The sequence below is a fragment of the Danio rerio genome, chromosome 12 (assembly GCF_049306965.1).
Source record: "Danio rerio strain Tuebingen ecotype United States chromosome 12, GRCz12tu, whole genome shotgun sequence".
NCBI lineage: Eukaryota > Metazoa > Chordata > Actinopteri > Cypriniformes > Danionidae > Danio > Danio rerio.
Genome location: NC_133187.1, coordinates 45365590 through 45389422, shown reverse-complemented (window position 1 = coordinate 45389422; position 23833 = coordinate 45365590). Strand labels below are relative to the sequence as shown.

General features: G+C 32.8%; 1 long non-coding RNA gene across 14 annotated transcripts in view; it reads left to right on the top strand.

Moving 5' to 3' along the window:
• LOC137496776 (uncharacterized) overlaps positions 1-23833 on the top strand; it is an 87924-nt gene that overhangs the window by 38323 nt on the left and 25768 nt on the right. For 7 of the 14 annotated variants that reach the window (XR_012388176.1, XR_011017355.2, XR_012388186.1 and 4 more), the window contains 3 exons: positions 272-357; positions 940-1029; positions 3971-4127. This is a non-coding gene — a long non-coding RNA (uncharacterized lncRNA). The remainder of the gene's footprint in view (positions 1-271; positions 358-939; positions 1030-3970; positions 4128-23833) is intronic. The other 7 variants (XR_012388189.1, XR_012388187.1, XR_012388185.1 and 4 more) reach the window with 2 other exon arrangements.

Here is a 23833-nt window from a genome sequence, read left to right as displayed (position 1 = left end):
CATCACTGCTTTGTCACCCTGTAGCTGTCGGCACACATATACACACAGAAAGAGACTCAAACGAACACACACTCAGGCCTAACACACACACACACACACACACAGACACGCAGTATCTAACCAGTGTCAGTCACTCACATGTCTTACAGCCAGTGCTGGAGGTGCTTTTGTATCTTTGAGGCCTTGTCTTTTCCTCAGTTCATTCAAGACATTAAACTTCTCCTTTTTTTCCCTCTCTGCAACTCTTTCTCGCATCCCTTTTTTCTTGCAGATGCCGGAAAAAAAGCAACCGATGCAAAGTGGAGTCTGTCAAGCCAATGAGGACGGAAGATGAAGACAGGCCTGCCGAAAATAAGGGTAGGCATTTTAGCGGGTGGTTTTAAAAGCCGACGTGTTTCCCTTCAAGGTAAAACTAGCCTCGGCAGTGGATTTTGAGCGCAGTTTAGAGTTCTGAGGCTGGCGGATGGTATTGTTAAGTGACAGGTATGGAAACTGCAGCTGCCGAGGTGTTTCTCCGACTTTCTTTTAACTCTTACTTCAGAGAGAAATCACCTGAAAGCCCGTCTGTAGTCACAGATATCAGGATTCATGTCGATCCGCCGGTTTTATTTGATTCTCTCGCACGCATCCTTGTAACATTAAAGAGAGTAGATGACTCGGGCTTACTTGAACAATTGCGCATTGATGTCAGGTACCACAAGCCATATCTGGTTTTAAAACTCATCCAGAGTTCATGGAAGTCAACAAATGCCTTCCCCAGCCTGTCTTTAAGTTCAATATTGCTCATATCTCTTATCAAAGCGTGCTGGTGATTTCTCTACATACATACACTCTAGGATTGTTCAGTGGTTTCATGTGGAACTGAGGAACTAGAGCAGTTTTTCGCTGGACGGTTTCTGCTTTGGTGATTGAAGGAAGTTCTTGATGTTTCATTTATAGGTTCTTCAGATCAAGACGAAGGGTTTCTTACAGCACAAGGCGAAAACCTTTGGCCTACTACATGTCACAATTGGAGATGGTGAGATTGATGTAACGTTTATAAGGATTCACTTTTTTCTCAATATAAAAAATGTCATTTTGCTTTGCATATTTTCTTATTAGAACATTTATAAAAGTAAATTTTAATTTTTTTATTTTAGCCAGTAGGAAATATGATTTCCTTTTTTACACTTTTATTTCACAAACAAGGCTTTATCTTGAACTCCTTTTTTATTTTACAATTAATTTTTACTCTTATGAAGTTATAAAAATTAATAAACAAATTAAATGCAACTTTTTATCTCAAATTGTAGACTGAAAACACATCTGTTTAGCTCTGCCTTTACTGAATAAGCTCTGTGCTGCGTCCCACAGATCACACCGTGTCTGTCTTTTCTTTTTTGTATTCTTTTATAACTTGTTTTAACACATTTTAATCTATTTTATTCCTGTTTATTTAAAGCATTTTGAATTTCCACTGTGTATGAAATGTGTTATATAAATAATCTTGCCTCGCCTTGCTATATTTTAGGAAGACTACATGTTGTAGATTTATTTATCTCTGAATTACAAGCATCTTTTTTACAATTCAAATATAATTATTATTAAAAATTTTGCAATACATTTAATAAAATACATATTTCATATTTACTATATATATATATATATATATATATATATATATATATATATATATATATATATATATATATATATATATATATATATATACAGTTGAAGTCAGAATTAATATCCCCCCTTTTAATTTTTTTTTATATTTCCCAAATGATGTTTAACAGAGCAAAGACATTTTCACAGTATATCTGACAATGTTTTTTCTTCAGGAGAAAGTGTTGTTTGTTTTATTTCGGCTAGAATAAAAGCAGTTTTTAATTTTTTAAAAACATTTTAGGGACAGAATTATTAGCCCCTTTAAGCATATTTTGTTTTTCGAGATTCTACAGAACAAACCATCGTCATACAATAACTTGCCTAAAGTTAACCTAAATAACCTAGTTAATCCTTTAAATGTCAATTTAAGCTGTATAGAAGTGTCTTGAAAAAGATCTAGTAAAATATTATTTACTTTCATCATGGCAAAGATAAAATAAATCAGTCATTAAAAATGAGTTAATAAAACTATTATGTTTAGAAATATGTTGAAAAAAATCTCTCCATTAAACAGAAATTGGGGGAAAATAATTCAGGGGGGCTAATAATTCTAACTTCAACTGTATATATATATAGTATATACAGGGTGTCCAGGGGGTCTTAAATAGTTCTAATGCTTAAAAGCTAAATTTTAGGCCTTAAAAAGTCTTAAATCTACTGAAACATTGTGTTGTAGATCTTAAATCTTTTTTTTTAACTGGTCTTAATTTTCCTTTGTTCATGTAAAGCGACCCAATCTGGCTATTAAGACCCATACAATCATCAACAATCCATCTCAATAAAATGTTTTATTTAAAAGTAGGATTTGATTACTTTCCTTGCAGTAACATTTGCTTAAAAGTTCTCCATTTTTTTTACTGCTGAGGATACTGACCTGACCTATATTTTTATTATTAAATTATTATTATTGTAGACTGAAGTAATTGACTGCTATGTTTTCTTCTATTCTTGGTAATGGTTTTTTGATAGGGCAAGTGTAAATCTATCCTAACTGGAATATTTTTTTTTTTTTTTAAAACAAGCGTTTAGCCCTGTATATTCATTCATAGTGGTCTTAAAAATATCCTAAAATTAACTTTTTGAAACCTCTAGTGAAACATTTAGTTGTGGCTTTAAAAATGAGTTTTGAGGAAAAGTAAGATTTCTGAAGTAAAAAGTGTAAAAATGTAATTTATGATGTAAAATATATATCAAGACATAAAATACAGCCCCAAAATGGAAAATAACAATACTTGAGAAAACAATTTGAAATTCAGACTTTTTCTAAGTATATGGTTGTTATACAACTCCAATTAAACTTTTTAAATGTACAAATTATTGATTTGATTTATTTATTTATGTATGTTTAGGCTTTTTTTTCCCAATGGCATTAATAGAAACAGAATTCCAAAATATATAATAAGAATTCTGAGGGGAAAAGTCCTAAGTTTGAAATGAGTAGTTGCAAATATATCATTATTTATTAATGTTTTAGATATTTAATAATTAGTTAATTGATAAATATTTATTTAATATTTTTTCGGAAAATTATACATTTCTTATGAAGTTAATAAAAAACAGATTTGAAAAAAAAAATTAGAATTCAAGCAGCATGGTGGCTCAGTGGTTAGCAGGGGGCTGTGTGAGTCCTAACACCCCAGTATAGTGAAGGGGATGCCATACTGTCAGTGAGCACTGTCTTTCAGATGAGACTTTAATCCCAGGTTCTGACTCTGTGGTCATTAAAAATCCCATGGGACTTCTCATAAAGAGTAGGGGTCATAAGAGTAGAGTATCCTGGCCTTTACCCATAATGACCTCCCAATCATCCCCATCCACTGAATTGGCTCTATCACTGTCTCTCCACTCCACCTATAGCTGGTGTGTGGTGAGTGCACTGGCGTCATTGTCCTGTGGCTGCCGTCATATTCCATGATGTGAAAAAAATACTCAGGATTTAAGGGACTCAGACCTTTTAGTGGAAAAAAGTCAGAAAATCTCTTGCAAAAAGTAAAATAAAAATTGTGAAATTGAAGTGTAAAAATACTGAGTGTAGAATTCAGAGAAATCATGTAAACGGCAACATGTATCCTTACAGTACAATAGAAAATAAAGTTAAAATTGTGATGCATAAAGTTGTATTTAACTTTATTATTGATATTTTTATGAGTTTCATGGCAGAAAAAAAATATTGTAAAATCCTAAAAAGGGGATTCTGAGGAAAAAAAAAAAAAAAAAAAAAAGAGTCAAAATTGTGAGCTGTAGTCAAAAGTGCTTCAGTCAGTCATAGTTCTCTCTGTGTCCCGTCTCACTCTCTCCTTCACCTCCCACATTTAATCAGGTATCTGGGGTCCGTGTGGAGGAACTGTTGGATTAGACAGCATTCTGTTGGGTTAAAGAGGAGGTTTGGTGGAGAGCAGCTCCTGCTGTGGTGAAGTCCCTCCACCTCCAGGGCATCAGCACTCAAGAGAGACTGAGGGAAACGCTGTAAACACACGGTAAGAGCACTCACTGACTCAATCACACACCTCTCACATTACACTCAACACAACGGACTGCATCAGCAATTACTGGACAGCTGAAAGAAATAAAAGTTGTTCAGCAGTTTAAGTAGTAGAATTTTAGGTTTTGTGAAGTCTTATTTAAGGCATATTTATTGATGAGGTGCCTTTATATAAAGCTTTGAAATTAATATAGAGCTTATTTCTGGCACAAAAAATCTAATTAAAAAAGTAATAAAAATTCTGATAATAAAGCCTGATTTGTGAAATGTAAACTAAGATTTTTAAGATAAAAACTGAGGAAAATATCAGCGCTTTGAGATAAAAAAAGTCATATATATATTTTAATTCAGAAACAAAAAGTCTAGTTTTCAAGATTTAATTGACAAGATTCAAATTTAGACATTTATTATTATTTTTTTTACAAATTTGTTAGATGAAAAACATCACATTACTAAGAATTATGAGACATAAACTGTGTGTTTTGACAAAACACAGAATTAAATTTATTGACAGTCACATTTGCAAGATTTAAACTCGAGAAAACCATAAAACAGTATTTCAGAGGGAAAAAGTGTGATGTAAACTCAGAATTTATTTTAAAAATAAGACTTTCTCCAGAAGACAAAATATTATCAGACATACTGTGAAAATCCTTGCTTTGATACGCATCATTTGGGAAAAAAATAAAAATAAAAAAATAAAAAAAATTAAAGGGGGGCCAATAAATCTGACTTCAGTTGTGTATATATATATATATATATATATATATATATATATATATATATATATATATATATATATATATATATATACATACAGTTATATATATATAACTTTTTTTATTTCTGACTGAGCTGAAAAAGTGTGTGTGTCTATGTGAATCTATAGCTTTATAACATCCTCTTCATGAAAACTTTCACACAAATGCCAGTGAAGGCACAGTTTGGGCCTCCTGCTATTGCGAGCTGCAGCATCTGCATTTCAATTCTGAAATGTAAATAGAAATTGTAGACGATAGAAAAAAAATTCTGAGATGTGAATTAAACAAAAAATAAACTAATAAAAGTATTTTTTTTTTAGAAAAAATTCAAATTTGTAAGATGTAGACTGAATAAAAAAAATTCAAGTTGTGAAATCTAAATGCAGAATTAAGAAAAAGTGAGATAAAGAAAGATATAGCTTTTTTATTTTGTAAAACAAGCTTCCATAGAAATTCTATAAAAATAGTTTCCAAAGTTGTGTTTCAGAAATACTGCATTGAAACACTATTGTGCCAGATCTGCTGCCATTGGTTCTCAGGTGTGAGTTCAGTTTTTTTATTTCTTTCTTTGGTCAAAACTGTATGACAATCAAAAATATTGAGTTTGTAGACAATGAAGGCAGAAAAAAAGTAAAGAATTCTGAGATCAAAATTGCGAGATTTTATAGACAGTCAAATTTTCAATTTTTAAACTCAAAATTCAGAGAAAAATGTCAAACCTAGGAATTCTAGATGCTGACTTCCAAAGAAAAAGTGTTTGAGATAAAGTCAGAATTCATTTGGACAGTTATCCAACAATGTTTTTTTATCTGTTTATTTTTTTATTTATTGAACTTCTTTTTTTATTATTAGTCTGTAAAACAAGCTTCCATAGAAATGTCAAAGTTTATTCAATAATTTTCTTGTCGGCTTAGTCCCTTTATTAAACCGGGGTCGCCACAGCAGAATGAACCGCCAACTTATCCAGCACATTTTTACGCAGCGGATGCCTATCCAGCTGCAGCCCATCTCTGGGAAAGAAATGTCAAAGTTGTGTTTCATAAATGTTGCATTGACGCACTACACCGCAGATGTCAAACTCAGTTCCTGGAGGGCTGCAGCTCATCACAGTTTAGTTCTAACCCTAATTAAACACATGATCAAACTCATTGAATCTTTGGCTTGTTTGAAACCTAAGCTGCGTTCGAAATCGCATACTAAAATCAGTATGCAAGCTGAGTAGTACATCCGAATTCACAGAATTTGGAAAACATATGTGAGAAGTACCCCTATGGCCTACTACCTCCAGTGAAATTCTGAAGTTTGCATCAGATGTACACCACCCTATCCCATGATGCACAGCGAAAGAATTCATGATTAAGAGTGAAGTCAATTATTGGTCAGGTGAGTCAAGTGATGATGATAAAATGGTGGATGTAGTACATCCATCCTTTTCATACTATTTGCATTTATACTGTATAGAATGTACTTTTATAAAGGCAGAGTAGTACGTTTAAATTCTAATGCGGTTCCTACTGAGTAGTAGGTGATTTTGGATGCCGCCCTACAGATAGGTATGTTGAAACAGAGCTGGAACTAAACTCTGCAAGGCTGCAGCCCACCAGGAATTGAGTTTGACAACTCTGCACTACATTGTACAAAAAAAAGCAGAGTTCCACAAATTCATTCATGTCGTCCCAACAAAAATCTATTGGGCCCTATCATACACCCGTTGCAAGATGTGACGCAAATGTTGTTTGATAATTTCAGTTTGACGCAAGTGTCGTTTTTACGTTTTGCAGCGCGCTGTTTCAATGGCAAATGCATTTGGGCTCATGTGCGCCCATAGGCGTTATGGTCTAAAAAAGATGGTGTGTTAAAGCGCATTGCTATTTTTCAAGATCTAAAATAGACTGCTCAATTGACCAACTAAAAGGAGGTCTAAAGTCCAGCGCAGAGCACGTTAATTGTGCGCCTCTCTTACACATAGCTTAATACAAACAGGATGCACAGCAATACGCAAATATCTTTACAAATGAAAAAGAATTAAAAGATTAAAGTATTACAAAAATGTTATTTTACTTTTATTTTATATTTCTACATCAATATAAAAACCACTGCCTCCATGCCTTCTTCATTACTTCTTCATTTACTTTTTCAGTTTATTCATAACCATTTGCTTTTGTATAATGGTATCATTAGTAGTAGTATTATTTATTATATCCATGTTTATATTTGCTTTATTAAAAACAAGCTTAGATTTGTCCACCTGTCAGGTTTTAGACCATATGGGGCACAGCATGTGTATTTGGATATAACTCAGTTTATTGACCACACTTTGTTATTATTGTTCATTTATTCGTTTGCTGGAAATTAGAGCTGAATTTAGAAATAGTTTTGACACAAATCTTTGCGCTTAACAAACAAAATAATTATGTAGGCTAATGCATGTCTGTGCGTGCAACATGTTTCTCAGTGGAAGAAAGTAAAGAATGAGTGGGCTCATTCTCACGCTGCAGATGCTCTGTTTCACTGTTTTCTCTCTGTTGAAGCACTCAGTTTTTCCACTTACAAAGTCTGCAATGTAAATAGCAAATGCTCTATGGCGCGACACAACTGACTCTTAAAGGGAATGAGAGATGAGACTCTGATTGGTTTATTCTCAAAAGACACCTATAACTCATTAAGAGAATAAGCTCAACCCTGTTAGACCATGCGCCACGGCGCAAATTGAATTTTTCTGTCCTTAAAATAGCAAAAGTGGGTTCGGACATGCTCTTAATGCTTCTGCACATTACACTTTGTGACAAGATTGTTAAAATAGAGCCCATTAAGTAAAAGGAATTCAATTTCGACTGAACATAAAACAATTAAGTTTCCCTCAAAAAAATCTCCTGCAAAGCGGCAAACATCACATTTTGGATTGTATTGCACTACATTTGCAGCCAGTGGTCCTCAGGTGTGATTTAATTTATTTCTATTCCGACTGAGCTTACCAAAAAAAAAATAAGTCTATTAAATATATACTTATAGTTAGGGATGTAACGGTATCAGAATTTCACGGTACGGTATTACCTCGGTATGAATGGCACAGTACGGTATTTATTGAGTAATTTACAGGAAAACTAAACTAATGAAAAGACTCGAAAAAAGTGCCAAAAGTACTTATTTACCTTAGCACTGAACATATCAATGACATACAAATTAGCCATCTATCTGTAAGTTTTATAACAGGAACTTCAATTTTTCAATTTTAATAACAAAAAACTATTAAACCATATAAAAAAATAAAGTTTCAATTTAGTATTGTTGAAAACTCATCACATTCAACATTTAATCACTCACTCACTTAGATAGAGATGGGTTTTTTTTTAAGGAATATTATCATATAAATATAATCTGGCAAAAGCTGGGATCTCTGAGCATTTACAATGTCCCCTGCAACAGAAAAAAAAAAACCCTCTCATTTGGGACTGAGGTTTCTGGGACAGAGAGATATGATTTAGCCAAGGTTGACAGCAGTGGGTAACGCTGTGCATTGTCTTTCCACTACTTGAGAGGACAAGCCATGAGTGAGATAGAGGACTCTTTGCGGTATAAGTCAATGTCTGCATCAATCTGAACAGTGCAATTCTGTAATCTCCATGACTGTTTTTAGTCGTATTCCCCGACTTATATTTCACCACAGTCTGGCAGTGCCTGCATACTGTTTTTTTCTTTGTCCCCTTTTCTCCTTTTTTGTATCTTTTTAGAAAGAAACTGAAATGCTTCCACACATCCGATTTAAAACCCGCTTTAGGTTCAATCATTTCCAGCTCTTTTTCTTCCCCGCTACTAGCAACACACTCCATTTCCGCATTACTGGATCTGTAGTGACAACAGACCGCAAAGGATGATGGCCACGCCTAGGCTGATGGGAATTGTAGTTCCCGCTACCTCCCGTTCGCTTCATTCGCCTAAGCAAACTTTTCTCAGAAATATAGTTTTATTGAGTCATGCGCCTATGGTAATATTGAAAAAAATTATCATTGCGGTGTGACGGTATTTACAATATTGTTACATCCTTACTTATAGTAAAGATAGAATTCCACTGGACAATTGAATAAATACCTTTTTTAGTTTGTTTTCTTAAATTTTAAATTTTATTTTGTGAAACATCTTCCATAGAAAGCTGTGTTCAGAAATGCTGCATTGACACCAGAGGTGGGACCAAGTCATTGTTTGGCAAGTCACAAGTAAGTCTCAATTCATTGCCCTCAAGTCCCGAGTCAAGTCCCGAGTCAAGACAGGCAAGTCCCGAGTCAAGTCCCAAGTCAAAGGCAACAAGTCTCAAGTCAAGTCCAAAGTCCTATAGTTTGATTTTCGAGTCTTTTCGAGTCTTTTTAACAGAAAAATGAACTGTAAACAGATTATGTATGGTTGTAAGATCTGTATTTATTAAACAAACCTTTTTTTATGAAAGAACATTGCTCAGATATATAAAAACACAAATGTAATTTTCTGAAAAAGTGCTAAACAGTGCTGCATCTTGTCTACACAGCACATTGCACAAGAACGAGTTCCACTACAATAGAGTCCATTTTGCCTCACATCACACAGAAATTGCAGGTCTACTGCTGTCTAGTTCATTAAGTTTAGTTGTGCTATGTTATGTCTTCTGTGATCAACTTGTGATTAACTAAAACTACATAAACGACCTCAATAAGGCAGCAGTAGACCAACAACTCCTGTATATGCTGCAAAGTAAAATTGAGTGAACTTGGTATTTTGTCAATTGAATCTCGTGTGTGCTGAAGAGATGAAGATGCAAATCTGTCTAGCAGCAATGTAAAATTGTGGCACATATTCTCAATGAAGTAGGCTACTTTATACAAAAATTAAGGTTGTTTTCTTCACATAACAATGAAGAACTTTGCTCTCTACCTTGTGTGACGCTCGTGCACCGATTTCCTCTGTGGACAAAACTGCTTGCGAGCTCTGAAATATACGCTGCTCACGCGCAAATTTTCTCGCTCTCAAATATGCACTGCTCACGCACACATTTTCCTGCGTGCTCTCAGAGAATATATACAGAATTTGAGTCTTGTGTTTCCTCTTCCTTTCGTGCTTTTTGCTATGATTTATATTGAGGCACTATTTATTCACAATAACCAAAATACTAAAATAGACTTACATATTAAATTTTTAATCTAATAAACCATAACATTTTGGCTGTATGTTTTATGATGAGATATTTCCAGTTACAAACACTTAAAGACACAGAGAATAGATGTTGGATGTAAAGAATGCATTTTGTTTTACAAACAATTATTAATCACCCGAAAGGTGTACCATACTAATCAAATAAAAAAACATTTAAACAAAAATATAACTAACGCAAGCAGAAATGTAACTGTGATAAAAATAAGGAAACCATTATCAACATTGATAAACCATATAAACATTCTGGAATAATCAATTTACCAGGAGGATCTCTGGAGAGCAAAAGCAGGAAAGGTTTGAGGCGCCAGTGTGGACAAAAGTCAAGCAAACGCAGTGAGACTGAATACGTGCACGAGAGACCAGCCAATCAGATTGAAGTACCTGCCCACTGGTGAAAGTAATGTCAGAGCCAATCAGATTTTTCTTACTTTTCATAAAGAACGGGGTTCAAATCCCACTTAGGCACTTGTAAACTATCATTTTAGACCATTTTGTCAAAAATCCCTACTGAAAAAAACAGCTTGAACCAGCCTAGGCCCCTCTAAACCCCTCTAAAACCAGCCTGGTCGACCAGCTAAAGCCAGCTTACCAGCCTAGGCTGGTTTAAGCTGGATTTTTCTGCAGGGATATTGTAATGTTTAACAATTTATTAGAGCCACAAATTATCTAAAACTTGTTTTCATGTTTGAATAGGCAATAAATGTGCTAAATAAATTAAAATAGAAATACCCACAGTGAAACAGTTATATAAATTTAAATATTAGCTTAAATACATTCATAGTGGTTTTAAATATCTTTTAATATGTAGAGTTCAAATTCAACAAACTGAATAAAACAAGTCTTCATTTTTAGTTTATTTAAAAACAATTACAAATGGAGTAATTCAACTCACAATTAAATGATCTCATTGAGTGATGGAATAATAAAGGCAAAACTTTAATTGAATGATCAGTCAAGTGTTTTCCAATGAAATCTGTTAAAATAAGAGTCCTACAAAACAGGAACAAAGACACTCATGAAACGAAATGTGATTGTCAATTGTATTTTTTATTAGATGGTTGGTTTAAAGTACCTTAAAAATAGTAGATAAGCCTTAAATATAGAGGGGGAAATACAGAAAAACAAACAAACAGAAATTCAACAATATAGACGCATTACATTACAATTTCACAAAAAAAATTTAATTAAAAACCATGTAGAGGACTAAAATATTGCTAAGAGGCATAACATCAACAATAATACAAATACTTTTAAGGTTTTAAATACTAAATAAAATTAATAGTATCAATCCAAAATATAAAAAAGGTAACGCTTTACAATAAGGTTGTATTAATTAATTAAGTTTATCTATGTACTAATGTGAACAAACAATGCAGTGAAGTACAGTTACAAATCATTACAGTATTCATTAATTAATGGAAATAAAATTATTGGTTAACCTTTGTTAATCCACAGTGCATTAACATTAATGTTAACAAGCATACCTTTAAATTGTAATAATGCAATAGTAAATGTTAAACTATAATTAATAAAGGTTTAAAAGTATAGTTCATTATTAGTTCATGTTAGTACATAGATTAACTAAAAAAACTTTATTGCAAAATGTTACCAAAAAATAACAAAACACTTTTTTCACAGTTTTAAGAGCTTTAAAAATAAATTATATATATCTAGTTATTATGGCATGTAATTATTATTACTACTAATTAAATAGTTAGAAAATACTGTCAGAGGATGGGCAAAACACAAAAATAAAACATAATATGCGCATTGACACAAACGACCAAGTGCAAAAACATAAATTACAGCCATGTTCATTCATAATTATGTGAAATAAATGAGGAGAGGGTAAGTTTGGTTAAAAAAACTGAAGTTCATTGACTTATGCACAACAGTAAAACAATGCTTTTGCACAACAGTAACACATTGCGAGTAGTAAAGTCTCTTACCTTTGATAGACGTTGTAAATCCGCTGAATAAAACAAAAGGAGCAGATCGCGGATGTGTTTATTTCACTCTCCGAGTCAGAATGAAAATGGCATCTTCAAATTTCCCGCTGGTGCAAAAACACGGAAGTGCGCCACAAAGCGCTAGTGGTCGAAAGTATGCGCGCATGCTTTTTGTCACACACACACACACACAGAGATAGAGCGCTCTGTCAACATACTTTTTATCTTTGGGCTTTTTATAGAAAGTAGCAAGTCTTTACAAGTCAATAGGCGCAAGTCCAAGTGAAAGTCCGAGTCATTTATGTTCAAGTCCAAGTCGAGTTGCAAGTCTTTTCATATTTTGTCAAGTCGAGTCTGAAGTCATCAAATTCATGACTCGAGTCTGACTCGAGTCCAAGTCACATGACTCGAGTCCACACCTCTGATTGACACACTATTGCACCACATTTGCTGCCACTGGCTCTCAGGTGTGATTTGAGTTTTTTTCTTCTCTGACTGAGTTTTCCCTTCAGAAATATCTCTGAAAACTGTATGACAACCACAAATGCTTCAGAAAAATCTGCCAGAAATGTACATACATCTATAGCGTTTTATACTCCTCTGTCATGCATACACACACACATACACGCGCACACAGTTGTTTGGGCCTCCTCTTGTTGTGAGCTTGCTCCGACATGCCCGACTCGATCCTGCGGGACTTACATCAGCCACAAAGCAAATAGCAACAAACGCGCACGGTAAACAAGCTAGCAGCAGCTCGCTGTGCAATACACACCTTTTCTGGAGCTCTCCAGCCTCTTCCTGCCACTCAGAGTTTGGCGCATCTTTAAAACATCAATACGTAATTGAGAGCGAACGCGGCGCCGCAGATTTGCATGCTCCTCATTTGATCCCCATTGCTCACCAGCTGCTTCCAGTGCAGCTCCAGTTCAACCAGTGCCTGCCACTTTCACTCTCCGCACTTAATTGGTTCCCAAGGCAAGAATTAAATATTTACTTTAAAGCCCTTAAAAATTCAATTGATTTTTATCTGACAGCTGTGATGGTCTCGAGTGGGCCGATTGCAGGCGGTCTCAACCAGGTCCCATGAGCGATTGGAGAGAGCGCAACACAAACTGACAGGAATCCTGCCTCACACACACACACACACACACACACACACACACACACACACACACACACACACAGATGCTGTGGTTGTTTCTTGATCAGGCTCTGGCGTGGTCAATGCTTTTATTTCACACACAGCTGTTGTGTTGCTGGCGTTATATCTGAGAAGTTCTCTCATCAGACAACAGATAAAGGTGGAGCTGACAACAGTGAAATGCCTCTCAGTATTCTGATAGGTGATTTGTAATTTATTGAAGTGTATTTCCAAAATTGTTTGAGTGTGAGGACGTGTGAATGCATGTGGTATTGATGAGTCTGCAGGGTTGTGGCTTTAAAGAAAGTGTAAAAAAAGAAAAGAAAATGTATTTCTGTCTGTCTGTCTGTCTATCTATCTGATGATTTTATTTTAAAAAATCAAGTAAAATGAGACCAAAAGCTTGTTTAAAATTTAAGGAAACCAATTTTAATAAAAAATTTTAAAACAGTAATTGATTTTAAGTCTTTTAATTTAAGATATATTTACTTATGATTATTTTGTGTCAACTGTAATGACAATACATTTTATAGTTACAAAATGATCCTTTATTGCTTACTTTTTTTTGTTTTGTTTACTTTTTACAAATAAATCTTTAATAAACTAAAGGGTGAGTTAAAATGATTTTTATTAAATGGATGTATGCCTTTGGTAATTTAAAGGAATTGTTTACTATATATATATATATATATATATATATATATATATATATATATATATATATATATATATATATATATATATATATATATATGTACGTACATACGTACATACGTACATACATACATACATACATACATACATACATGTATTACTTTATCTATATATATTTTATCAGGTCCAACTGCTTGTTAACGCAAATTTCAGTCAATCACATGGCAGCAACTCGATGCATTTAGACATGTAAACATGGTCAAGACGATCTGCTGCAGTTTAAACTGAGCATCAAAATGGGGAGGACAGGTGATTTAAGTGACTTTGAACGTGGCATGGTTGCTGGTGCTAGATGGGCTGGTCTGAGTATTTCAGAAACTGCTGATCTACTGGCACTTGCATGCACAACCATCTCTAGGGTTTACAGTGAATGGTTCGAAAAAGTGAAAATATCCAGTGAGCGGCATGGTATGGGTCGAAAGTTGGCGTCAACATTATGAAAGCATGGATCCATCCTGCCTTGTAGTAACAGTTCAGGCTGGTGGTAGTGGTGGTGGTGGTGGTGGTGGTGTTGTGGTGTGGGGAATATTTTATAGGCACACTTCAGGGACATGAGTACCAATTGAGCATCATGTCAACACCATAGCCTACCTGAGTATTGTTACTGACCATGTCCATCCCTTTATGACCACAGTGTACCCATCTTCTGATAGCTACTTCCAGCAGGATAACGCGCCATGTCATAAAGCGTGAATCATTTCAGACTGGTTTCTTGAACATGACAATGAGTTTACTGAACTCAAATGGTTTTTATAGTCACCAGATCAAAAATCCAATAGAGCATTTTTGGGATTTTGGCATTTTGAGATTCACTTCATGGATGTGCAGCTGACAAACCTGCAACAACTGTGTGATGCTATCTTATCAATATAGAGCAAAATCTCTAAGGAATATTTCCAGTACCTTGTTGAATCCATGTCACAGAGGATTAAGGCAGTTCTGAAGGCAACGGGGGTCCAACCTGGTACTAATAAGATATACCTAATAAAGTGGACAGTGAGTGTATATAGTATATACTAGATAATCTTGGGGAATTTTTCCTTAAAGAACAGTCGGATGTTAATTATTGTAATTTTTAGTATATATTATTCAACATTTTCAACAAGTTTTCCAGAAATTAAATAACTAAATAAATAAATAGAGAAATAAATAACTCAAAGTTAGGCTGCATGGTATGGGAAAAATCTGACATGAGATATTTTGCTTTGCTGTGATATGTCTATAATTTCTACAGATGATTTATAAAGCTCTATTTGGATTTTTTAAAAATTAATTTACATCAACATGGATGATCAAGTCTTTTTCTACGCATACAATAAATCACAAGCATAAATAAATTCATCCCCATTTTAAATAAAAAGTTAACTAAACATGGGAGTCTAGCAGTGTTCAGTATAGAAATTAAACAATTAAACATAAAATAACATGGTCATCATTGTATAAATAATTTAAAAAAATATATATATATATTTATTAAAATCTGCATATTTTAATCTTTAATAAATAATCTAATCCTGCAATGTGACTATTGTGCATACATGCGTTAAAATATTGATGCTCAAACGATATATTGTTCAGCCATTTAGGTTTCTGTATAGATACAAACCTTAATACCTAGACTATGAGCAATTCTAGAATATTATGTGATTGCATATTAATAATAATATAGTAATACTAAAAATAGAATACATTAACATTTAACATTAAACAACATCAATATGAAATTAATCATAGTGAATAAACCGAATCCTGATTATAAAATAAATATAATGTTGGACACTACTGATCAATGCATTTTTAATCAATAGGGATTAATGTGAGTCTCTAAATAGTCAGAACAGTCCAGTTAATGTAAAGTCTGTCAATAGTGTGTCAATAGTCATTATGCAGAGTCGCTAAATGGATTTGCAACAATGTCAATATGAGACCTTTGTGTTGTTTCCACATTGTTTAGTTGGAGTAAAGGCTCAAAAGAGCAGCTTTACTGGAGTCCGTCACATTTGTTCTCTCCTCAGAGTCAGTGAGAGTGATTCAGTCTGCCAGGCTCACAGTTAATAAGTTATGAATAAGTTAAAGCTTCAGCGTGAGGAACAAGAAACAGGCAGGATCTCAAGAGCTCAAGCCCAGTCAGACGCTCCCAAAGCATTGCAGCAGCGTTTCCACAAAACCTTAGGAGGCCTGTTAACGCCGGAGGGGGAATCAATCACTGCGGACTCGCATTAAAACCTCAATGTGCTTAATACTGCGGCTGAGTATGAAGTCCTGTCTGTATCTGTTCTGACCATCACAAATCTTTAAACCACACTGCAGATATCATACCAAGCAGATGCATTACAATCAGCGGCTTTTTATTGAGCCATTGAGAGATTTACACAGACACATTGCTGTGATTTAGATGATACCGGAGCGTTTGATGTACATTGATTAAGTTTTTGTCGCAAGAAAAACGTTTATAATAGTTTTTTTGGGGGGGGTGCTGTGAAAACTCATGTCAGGAAATCTGAGCTTGTGATTTAGTTTATACTTGGATTTTTTTTATAAGTTATTACTTTAAATCTTGTCCTGTACTGTAAAAGATGTTGGGTTCCACACAACTCCTTCGAGTTTACCTAACTCAAATTAATTTAGTTAATTGTTAGTTAAGTTGACTTAATTAATAGTTTTTACGAATTTAAGTAGATTGAACAAAACAATTAAGTTGTCCCCAATAAAAAAAAAAAAGATTTGTGTTGTTTCAACTCATTTTAATTAGTTTGAACAAGCAGCAAAATACTTTTTTTAATGTGTGCTTTAATAATTGTATGTATTTATATTTAAAAATTTATATATTTAATAATAAGAGACAAAAGTCAAATTCTGGTTTATATATCTGCAGTTTTGTAAGTTGTTTTTATAATATTAAATAATTATATATCTGTCAAAAACAGAATAAACTGAATTTTCTGCTCTCGTTCGAGTATTAGTAGACCGTCTGCTTAATATATGCTGATACTGCTCATTTGACAGACATTTAACTGACTATAAGAAACTTTGCAAGTCCATGTCAACTTACACTAACCCTAACAGTCTACGTATAATCTAATGAGAATTAGTTGCCATGTTAGAGCAATGAAACAATGGGTTAAAGGGACCTTAAAAATAAGGTGTTACCATTGACTGTGATTAACAATAATATTATGTCTATATAAATCATATTTCAACTAAATGTTGAAGTGACTTGCAAAAATAAGATTTCTTATTATATTTAGTTGTGTAAATGTATGAATAAAAATAGTAACGCTTTAACTTATTCTTACACTAACTTTATTATTATTATTAGTAGTAGTAGTAGTAGTAGTACTGAAATAATATTAATACAAACAAATAAATAAATATATATGTATGCACACATTTACTTAAGTAAATAAATAGATTGAGTAATGGGCTAAAAAAATCGGCCAAAATATTTCTTTGCAGATTTTGTGTGGGCCTTCTTTATAATTTTTCCTTTTTTTTTTTTTTTTTTTTGTGATATGTGAGCAAAAGTAACATTTTTAAATAATATTCCAATTGTTATCATTACTTTAACGAGCATCAGAATGGGAAAGGAAGGTGATTTTAAGTGTCAACTAAGAACAGGAAACTGAGGCAAAAATTGGACAATAGAAGATTGGAAAAACGTTGCCTGGACTGATGAGTCTTAATTTCTGCTGTGACATTCGAATGGTAGGGTTAGAATTTAGAAAACAACATGAAAGCATCCATCCTGCCTCGTATGCCTCGTATCAATGGTTCAGGCTGGTGGTGGTGGTGTAATGGTGTGGGGGATATTTTCTTGGCACACATTGGGCCCATTAGTACCAATTGAGCATCATGTATTTCACAGCCTACCTGAGTATTGTTGCTGACCATGTCCATCTCTTAATGACCACAGTGTACCCATCTTCTGATAGCTACTTCCAGCAGGATAACACACCAATCATCTCAGACTGGTTTCTTGAACATGACAATGATTTAACTGTACTCAAATGGCCTCCACAGTCACCAGAGCTCAATCCAATTGAGCACCTTTGGGATGTGGTGGAATGAGATTTGTGCATCATGGATTTGCAGCCGACAAATCTGCAGAAACTGTGTGATGCTATCATGTCATTATGGGCCAAAATCGCTAAGGAATAATTGCAGTACCTTGTTGAGTCTATGCCATGAAGTATTAAAGCAGTTCTGAAGGCAAAAGAGGGTCCAACACGGTGCTAGAAGGTGTATCTAATAAAGTGGCCGGTGAGTGTAAGTTAAAATGTAAAAAAAAAATTCAATCTTTCAGTAACTACTTTTTAAAATAATGAACAAAACTTAACTGGAAACAAATGTTACAAGCTCTGTTAAATAAAAATCTGTTTTATGTCATTTGTGTTTTCATTGCGAGACAAATGTTTATAATCATTCTTCATGAAGAGAAAAATCTTGCTGAAAAGTAGTTTACATTCTCCATCACATCAGAGATTGTGATTGTAACCTGTAGATCTGTGTTAGACGTTTGTACTGGACTCTCATCTATTCACTTTGACTAATAGTCTTTAAATTGCTCCATTCGTCTCCTCCAGCCGCCTGCTTTTTTCTTTATAAATGAGGAATTAATTACTTTCCCATTAACGGTCATAAATACAGAGTGTCACATATGGGATCTGACCCGGGTTAATACAGGTTAAATTCTGCAGCGCTTTACCAAAATCTGACATACTGGAAAGCCATTGGGTCATGACAGATTGAAATGAAATTAATTGTTTATGTTATGTATAGTGTATATGTAGACCAGGGCTGGGTGTCATATGGGGACATTTTTATAAGTAATACGTTAATATTAATTTTTATGATTTTGTTATTGTTTAAAAAAATGTGTATTGTAAATGAATTATTATTGTATAGTTAAAATTATTTTAAAAGATTTAATCTGTTTTTTATTGCATTTAATGTAAAAAAAGTTCAAAAAAATAATATGTTGCTAGTTAAATAACTGTATACAATATTAAGCTAGGGCATAAGTGAGGTTTAGAGATCTCTTTTTAATGAAAGTGATTTAAACTAAATTGACAATAAACAATATACCCTCTCCGGCCACTTTATTAGGTACACCTGTCCAACTACTCGTTAATGCACATTTCTAATCAGCCAATTACATGGCAGAAACTCAATGCATTTAGGCATGTAGACTTGGTCAAGACGATCTGCTGCAGTTCAAACCGAGCATCAGAATGGGGAAGAAGGTGATTTAAGTGACTTAGTTTGAACATGGCCTGGTTGTTGGTGCCAGACGGGCTGGTCTGAGTATTTCAGAAAATACTAAAAATAAACAAAATTAGACTTTGTTTGTTTGATGTTTATAGCTTCCGGGTTGTATCTACAATGAATAAAATGATTCACTGATGAATCTTTGGATTTACAAATTTCTTTTAAGTTAAGTGGTTGAAAACTTTTTATTTGAGCTGATTCTAGACCAACAGATTAAGTTGAACATTACTAAATCAAATTTGTTCATTTAAATTCAACACATATAAATTGATTGCAACAATTTTGCAATCATCAATTTTTTTCAATGTAGTACACAGTATGACCATATTTCAGTCAGTTTGTGTGTTGCTCTTCTGACCTTGGTTTGGTTCTAGTTTATAAATTATCGGTGATACACAGAATAAATTGCAAATTTTGAATTTCACACTACAAACTAGAACACTCTTCCACCCCATATTGTGGAGCAAAAGGTTACTTTCTCCTCTTTCCTTTTGCATCATCCAGAAGTTAAGATTTGAATTAATTGTGAAACTGAAAAATGTAGGATTTGATTTAAAGGGATAGTTCACCCAAACTGAAAAATCTGCCATCATTTACTTACCCTTCACTTCGTCTAAACCTAAACCTACTAAACCTGAGATTTTACCTATTTTGAAGAATGCTGGAAACCAGTAACCATTCACTTTTATGGTATGTGTTTTTTTCCCCTCTATGAAAGAAAACGGTTACAGGTTTTCAGTTTTCTTCAAAACATATTTTCTATTTTTTAACACAATAAAATGTTTTGGGTCGACTTTAGGGAAAATAAATAGAGTAAATGTTCATTTTTGGGGAAATAATCTCTTTAATAGAAAAACATTGTTACCTGATTACCTGAAGTACCTTAAAATTGATTGATGCATCATTTTTAGTTTCTCTCTGTCTAAAATCCCACTTTTGTTATGCCTACATCATTCAGAGCCTAATATTTAAACCAAAATTTAAAGTTCAAATAAACAATATTGACCACCATCTGAGGTTGATTGAAGAAAAAAACATATTTGCCTGAACCAAGAAAACAATGTATTAAAGGGACGGTTCACTCAAAAATTTATAATTTCCTTGACATCCAAACCAGTTTGTTTTTTTTCTTTCTGTGAATACAATACAATATAAGGCGACACAGTGGCTCAGGGGGTAGCGCTGTCACCTTACAGTACAGCAAGAAGGTCACTGGTTTGAGTCCCGGCAGGGTTTGCATGTTTGGATGTTCTCCCTGTGTTAGTGTGGGTTTCCTCCGGGTGCTCCTGTCCAAAGACATGCGCTATAGGTGAATTGAATAAGCTAAATTGGCCAAAGTGATTACGAGTATGGGTGTTTCCCAGTAATGGGTTGCAGCTGGAAGGGCATCCACCTTATAAAACATATGTTGGATAAGTTGGCGGTTCATTCCACTGTGGCAAATCCTGGTAAATAAAGGAATTCAGCCAAAAGAAAATGAATGAAAATAATATTTATTTATTAAGCAGATTTAAAAACAACTGAAGTTGATCAAAGTGCTGTACATAAGAGTACTAAAAACGGAGAATAAACACAAAAGAAGATATTTTGAAGAATTTTGAAAACCGGTAAACATTGACAGGGCTCGAAATTAAAGTTTTTTGCTTGGTAGCACCGCTGCTCCTAACTTAAAAAATGTAGGCGCATCAGCCAAAATTGAGTTGCACCCACCAATTATAAACACCTTTACTACAAGTTTTATACAAACAGATTTATTGCATTTGAAATCAACTCTAATCAAACTAACAAACAAACAAAAATGTATGCATGCGTGAGGAAAATGTGTCTCTACGAAATCCTGTTATCACAAGAAAACACATTTTTTTTGGTTTTGGTCGCATATGAGCCCGAAATTTTATCTATGTGACCAAAACGGTCGCAATTTTAAACCCTGATTGACTTCCTTAGAAAAACAATAATAATATGACAGTCAATGGTTACCGGTTTTCAAAATACTTTAAAATATCTTCTTTCAGTTTAGGTTTAGAACAAGTCAAATGTGAGTAAATAGTGGTAGACGTGTCATTTTGGGGTGAATTATCCCTTTAATTTGCATCCTTTTTTTCAATATCTTCATCATTTGGACATTTGTATTGTGTAAATGACTATTTAAAGCAATAATTGACCAAACAAATTGACCAAGGTAATATAATTTCTAATGGATAGCATATTTAGTCATTGGTACAGTTTGTATGACAGCACTCATAAATGTGTTTTATGAATAGTCTAAAGCCTCAATCTCATCCAGCTCAGCTCTCGATCCTCTCAAAGCACATTTTCCTCCTCTTTTTTATTATATTTTTCCTGCACGAGTCTGGCAGCCTCCATCTCCCCGTTCATTAGCACTTCAATTAAATAAAAAAGGGATGTAGTTGTGTCTGAATCCTCTGCCAATTTGGCAGGCATCCCGAGCGCAGGCACAGACCAGAGCCTCCTTTTTCCACCCGTAATTCGGCCCCTAAGCAAAAGTGACAGGATCTGTCAGCGGTCCGCCATTCACCTGAGCATCTAAGTTATATAACACTGGTCTGATGATAATTAGTGTCAGTTTTAATCTGCTCTTAAGCGTCCGGCATCTGTGGGCTGTTGTGCCGAGGTGTCAACTCTAACCTGAGCATGAATATTTCAAGGGGATTTGGAGGACGCCAGGAAAGATTGAATTATTTCGTATTAGCCGCTATAGAGTGTGATTTCCATCGCAGTGAAAACGGCTTCAGATCTGGCTGGATTGGTGTGATATGAGATGCGTGGCAGGTACAAGTGTGCCGTACGGAGGCCAAACGCTCTTTGTTTCTGGCCGTGATGTTATTTTAGCAGCGCTGCGGTGGTTTGAGGGTTTCAGAGGAGTCTCAGTACAGCGGGACGTCGTATATTTGCTCTCTTTACACACACACAGAGACACGTATGTCCTATTTTCACTGTCAGACAGCCAACAGAACACACACACACATACACAACTAACAGAAATAAGTATCTACACTATGCACGTGTAGTATGCATTAAAAAATATATATATTATATATTTGCATATTGCAAATAAATGGTATAAATTGCATTTATTATATGCATATTTAATAATTAAAACAGACCAGTTTTATGATGTTTTTAAATGTCTTTTTATTTTTAATAATTAGAGTTATTTGTTACTATTATTATGGTTTTTGTTTAGATATAAATATACTAAATTATAACGTGTATTTTTGCCCATTTTCATATTTAAATTCTGACTAATATTTGACTTTTTTTATTTTAAATGTCAAATTATTAACCATTTAACATCTAAAAGTCTAAAAGGATTTAACTTAAAAACTATTTAATTGCATATATATATATATATATATATATATATATATATATATATATATATATATATATATATATATATATATATATATATATATATAATGTTTTAAAACTGTATATTTTTTAATAAGTACAGTAATAAAAAAAGCCCAGTTTTATGATGTTTTTAAATATCTTTTTATTTTGAATAATTTGAGTTGTTTACTTATTTTAATTTAATAAATTTATAAATATTTTACTTATATTTAATTACTATTATTATGGTTAATGTTTAGATTACATAATAATAAAGTGTTTTTTTTCCCCATTTTAATGTTTAAATTACGACTTTAACATTTGACTTTTTTTTTTTTGAATTTTAAATGTCTAAAATTATTAACCATTCAATATCTAAAAGTAATCACTAATAATATAAATAATAAATAATATAAATAATAATTTAAATTGAAAAATGGGCTGAACATATACTTTATAATTATCTCTACTTTTTATTTGTTATTATTTAGTATTTGTGATTACTTTTAGATATTAAATGGTTAATAATCATTTAAAATATTTAATTTATATATGTGCAAATTATTGTAAAATTTGTTTATATTATGCATTATTTTAAACATATTTTTGTATTCATTGTTTCATTGGAATAACTAAAACTATATTTGAATTTTATTAGTTTTTATAATTTTATAGTATTTATGATATTTTATATCAATATTTTTCTAATTACAGTTTATATTTAAGATATTGAAATTATCATTATTATCATTGAAACATTGGATGTTTTGTACTTTTTCACGTTTACATGTGCATTTTTAAACCCAATAGTTTTTCATTAGAATTTATTAATTTTAATATATTAAAATTATATTGTTGTCATTTTACTCATTATTAATCATTCTTTTAAATTATGAAATAATAAAAGTTTTTTATTACAGTTTATATTTAAATTATTAAAATTATTATTAATATCATTAATAATATTGCAGTATTTTTTTTTTTGTCTATAAGTTTTCACATTTATAGTGCATTGTTAAACCCATTAGGATTTTTTAATTTGAAAATATTGTTAATAGCCTTAATAACTGTTATTGTTATTATTTTAATTATTATTAATATTTTTTAATTGTGAAATAATAATTAAATATTTTATGTGTTTTATTTTTCTAACTGGTTTATATTTACATTATTAAAATGATTACTTATATAACATATTGTAGTATTTTTTTTCATGCTAACAGTGCATTTTTAAACCCATTTGTTTTTAATGTTTATAATAAACTGTCAAAAATGATATTAATAATTGCTATTGTTATCATTTTAATTATTAGTAATCCTTCTTTTC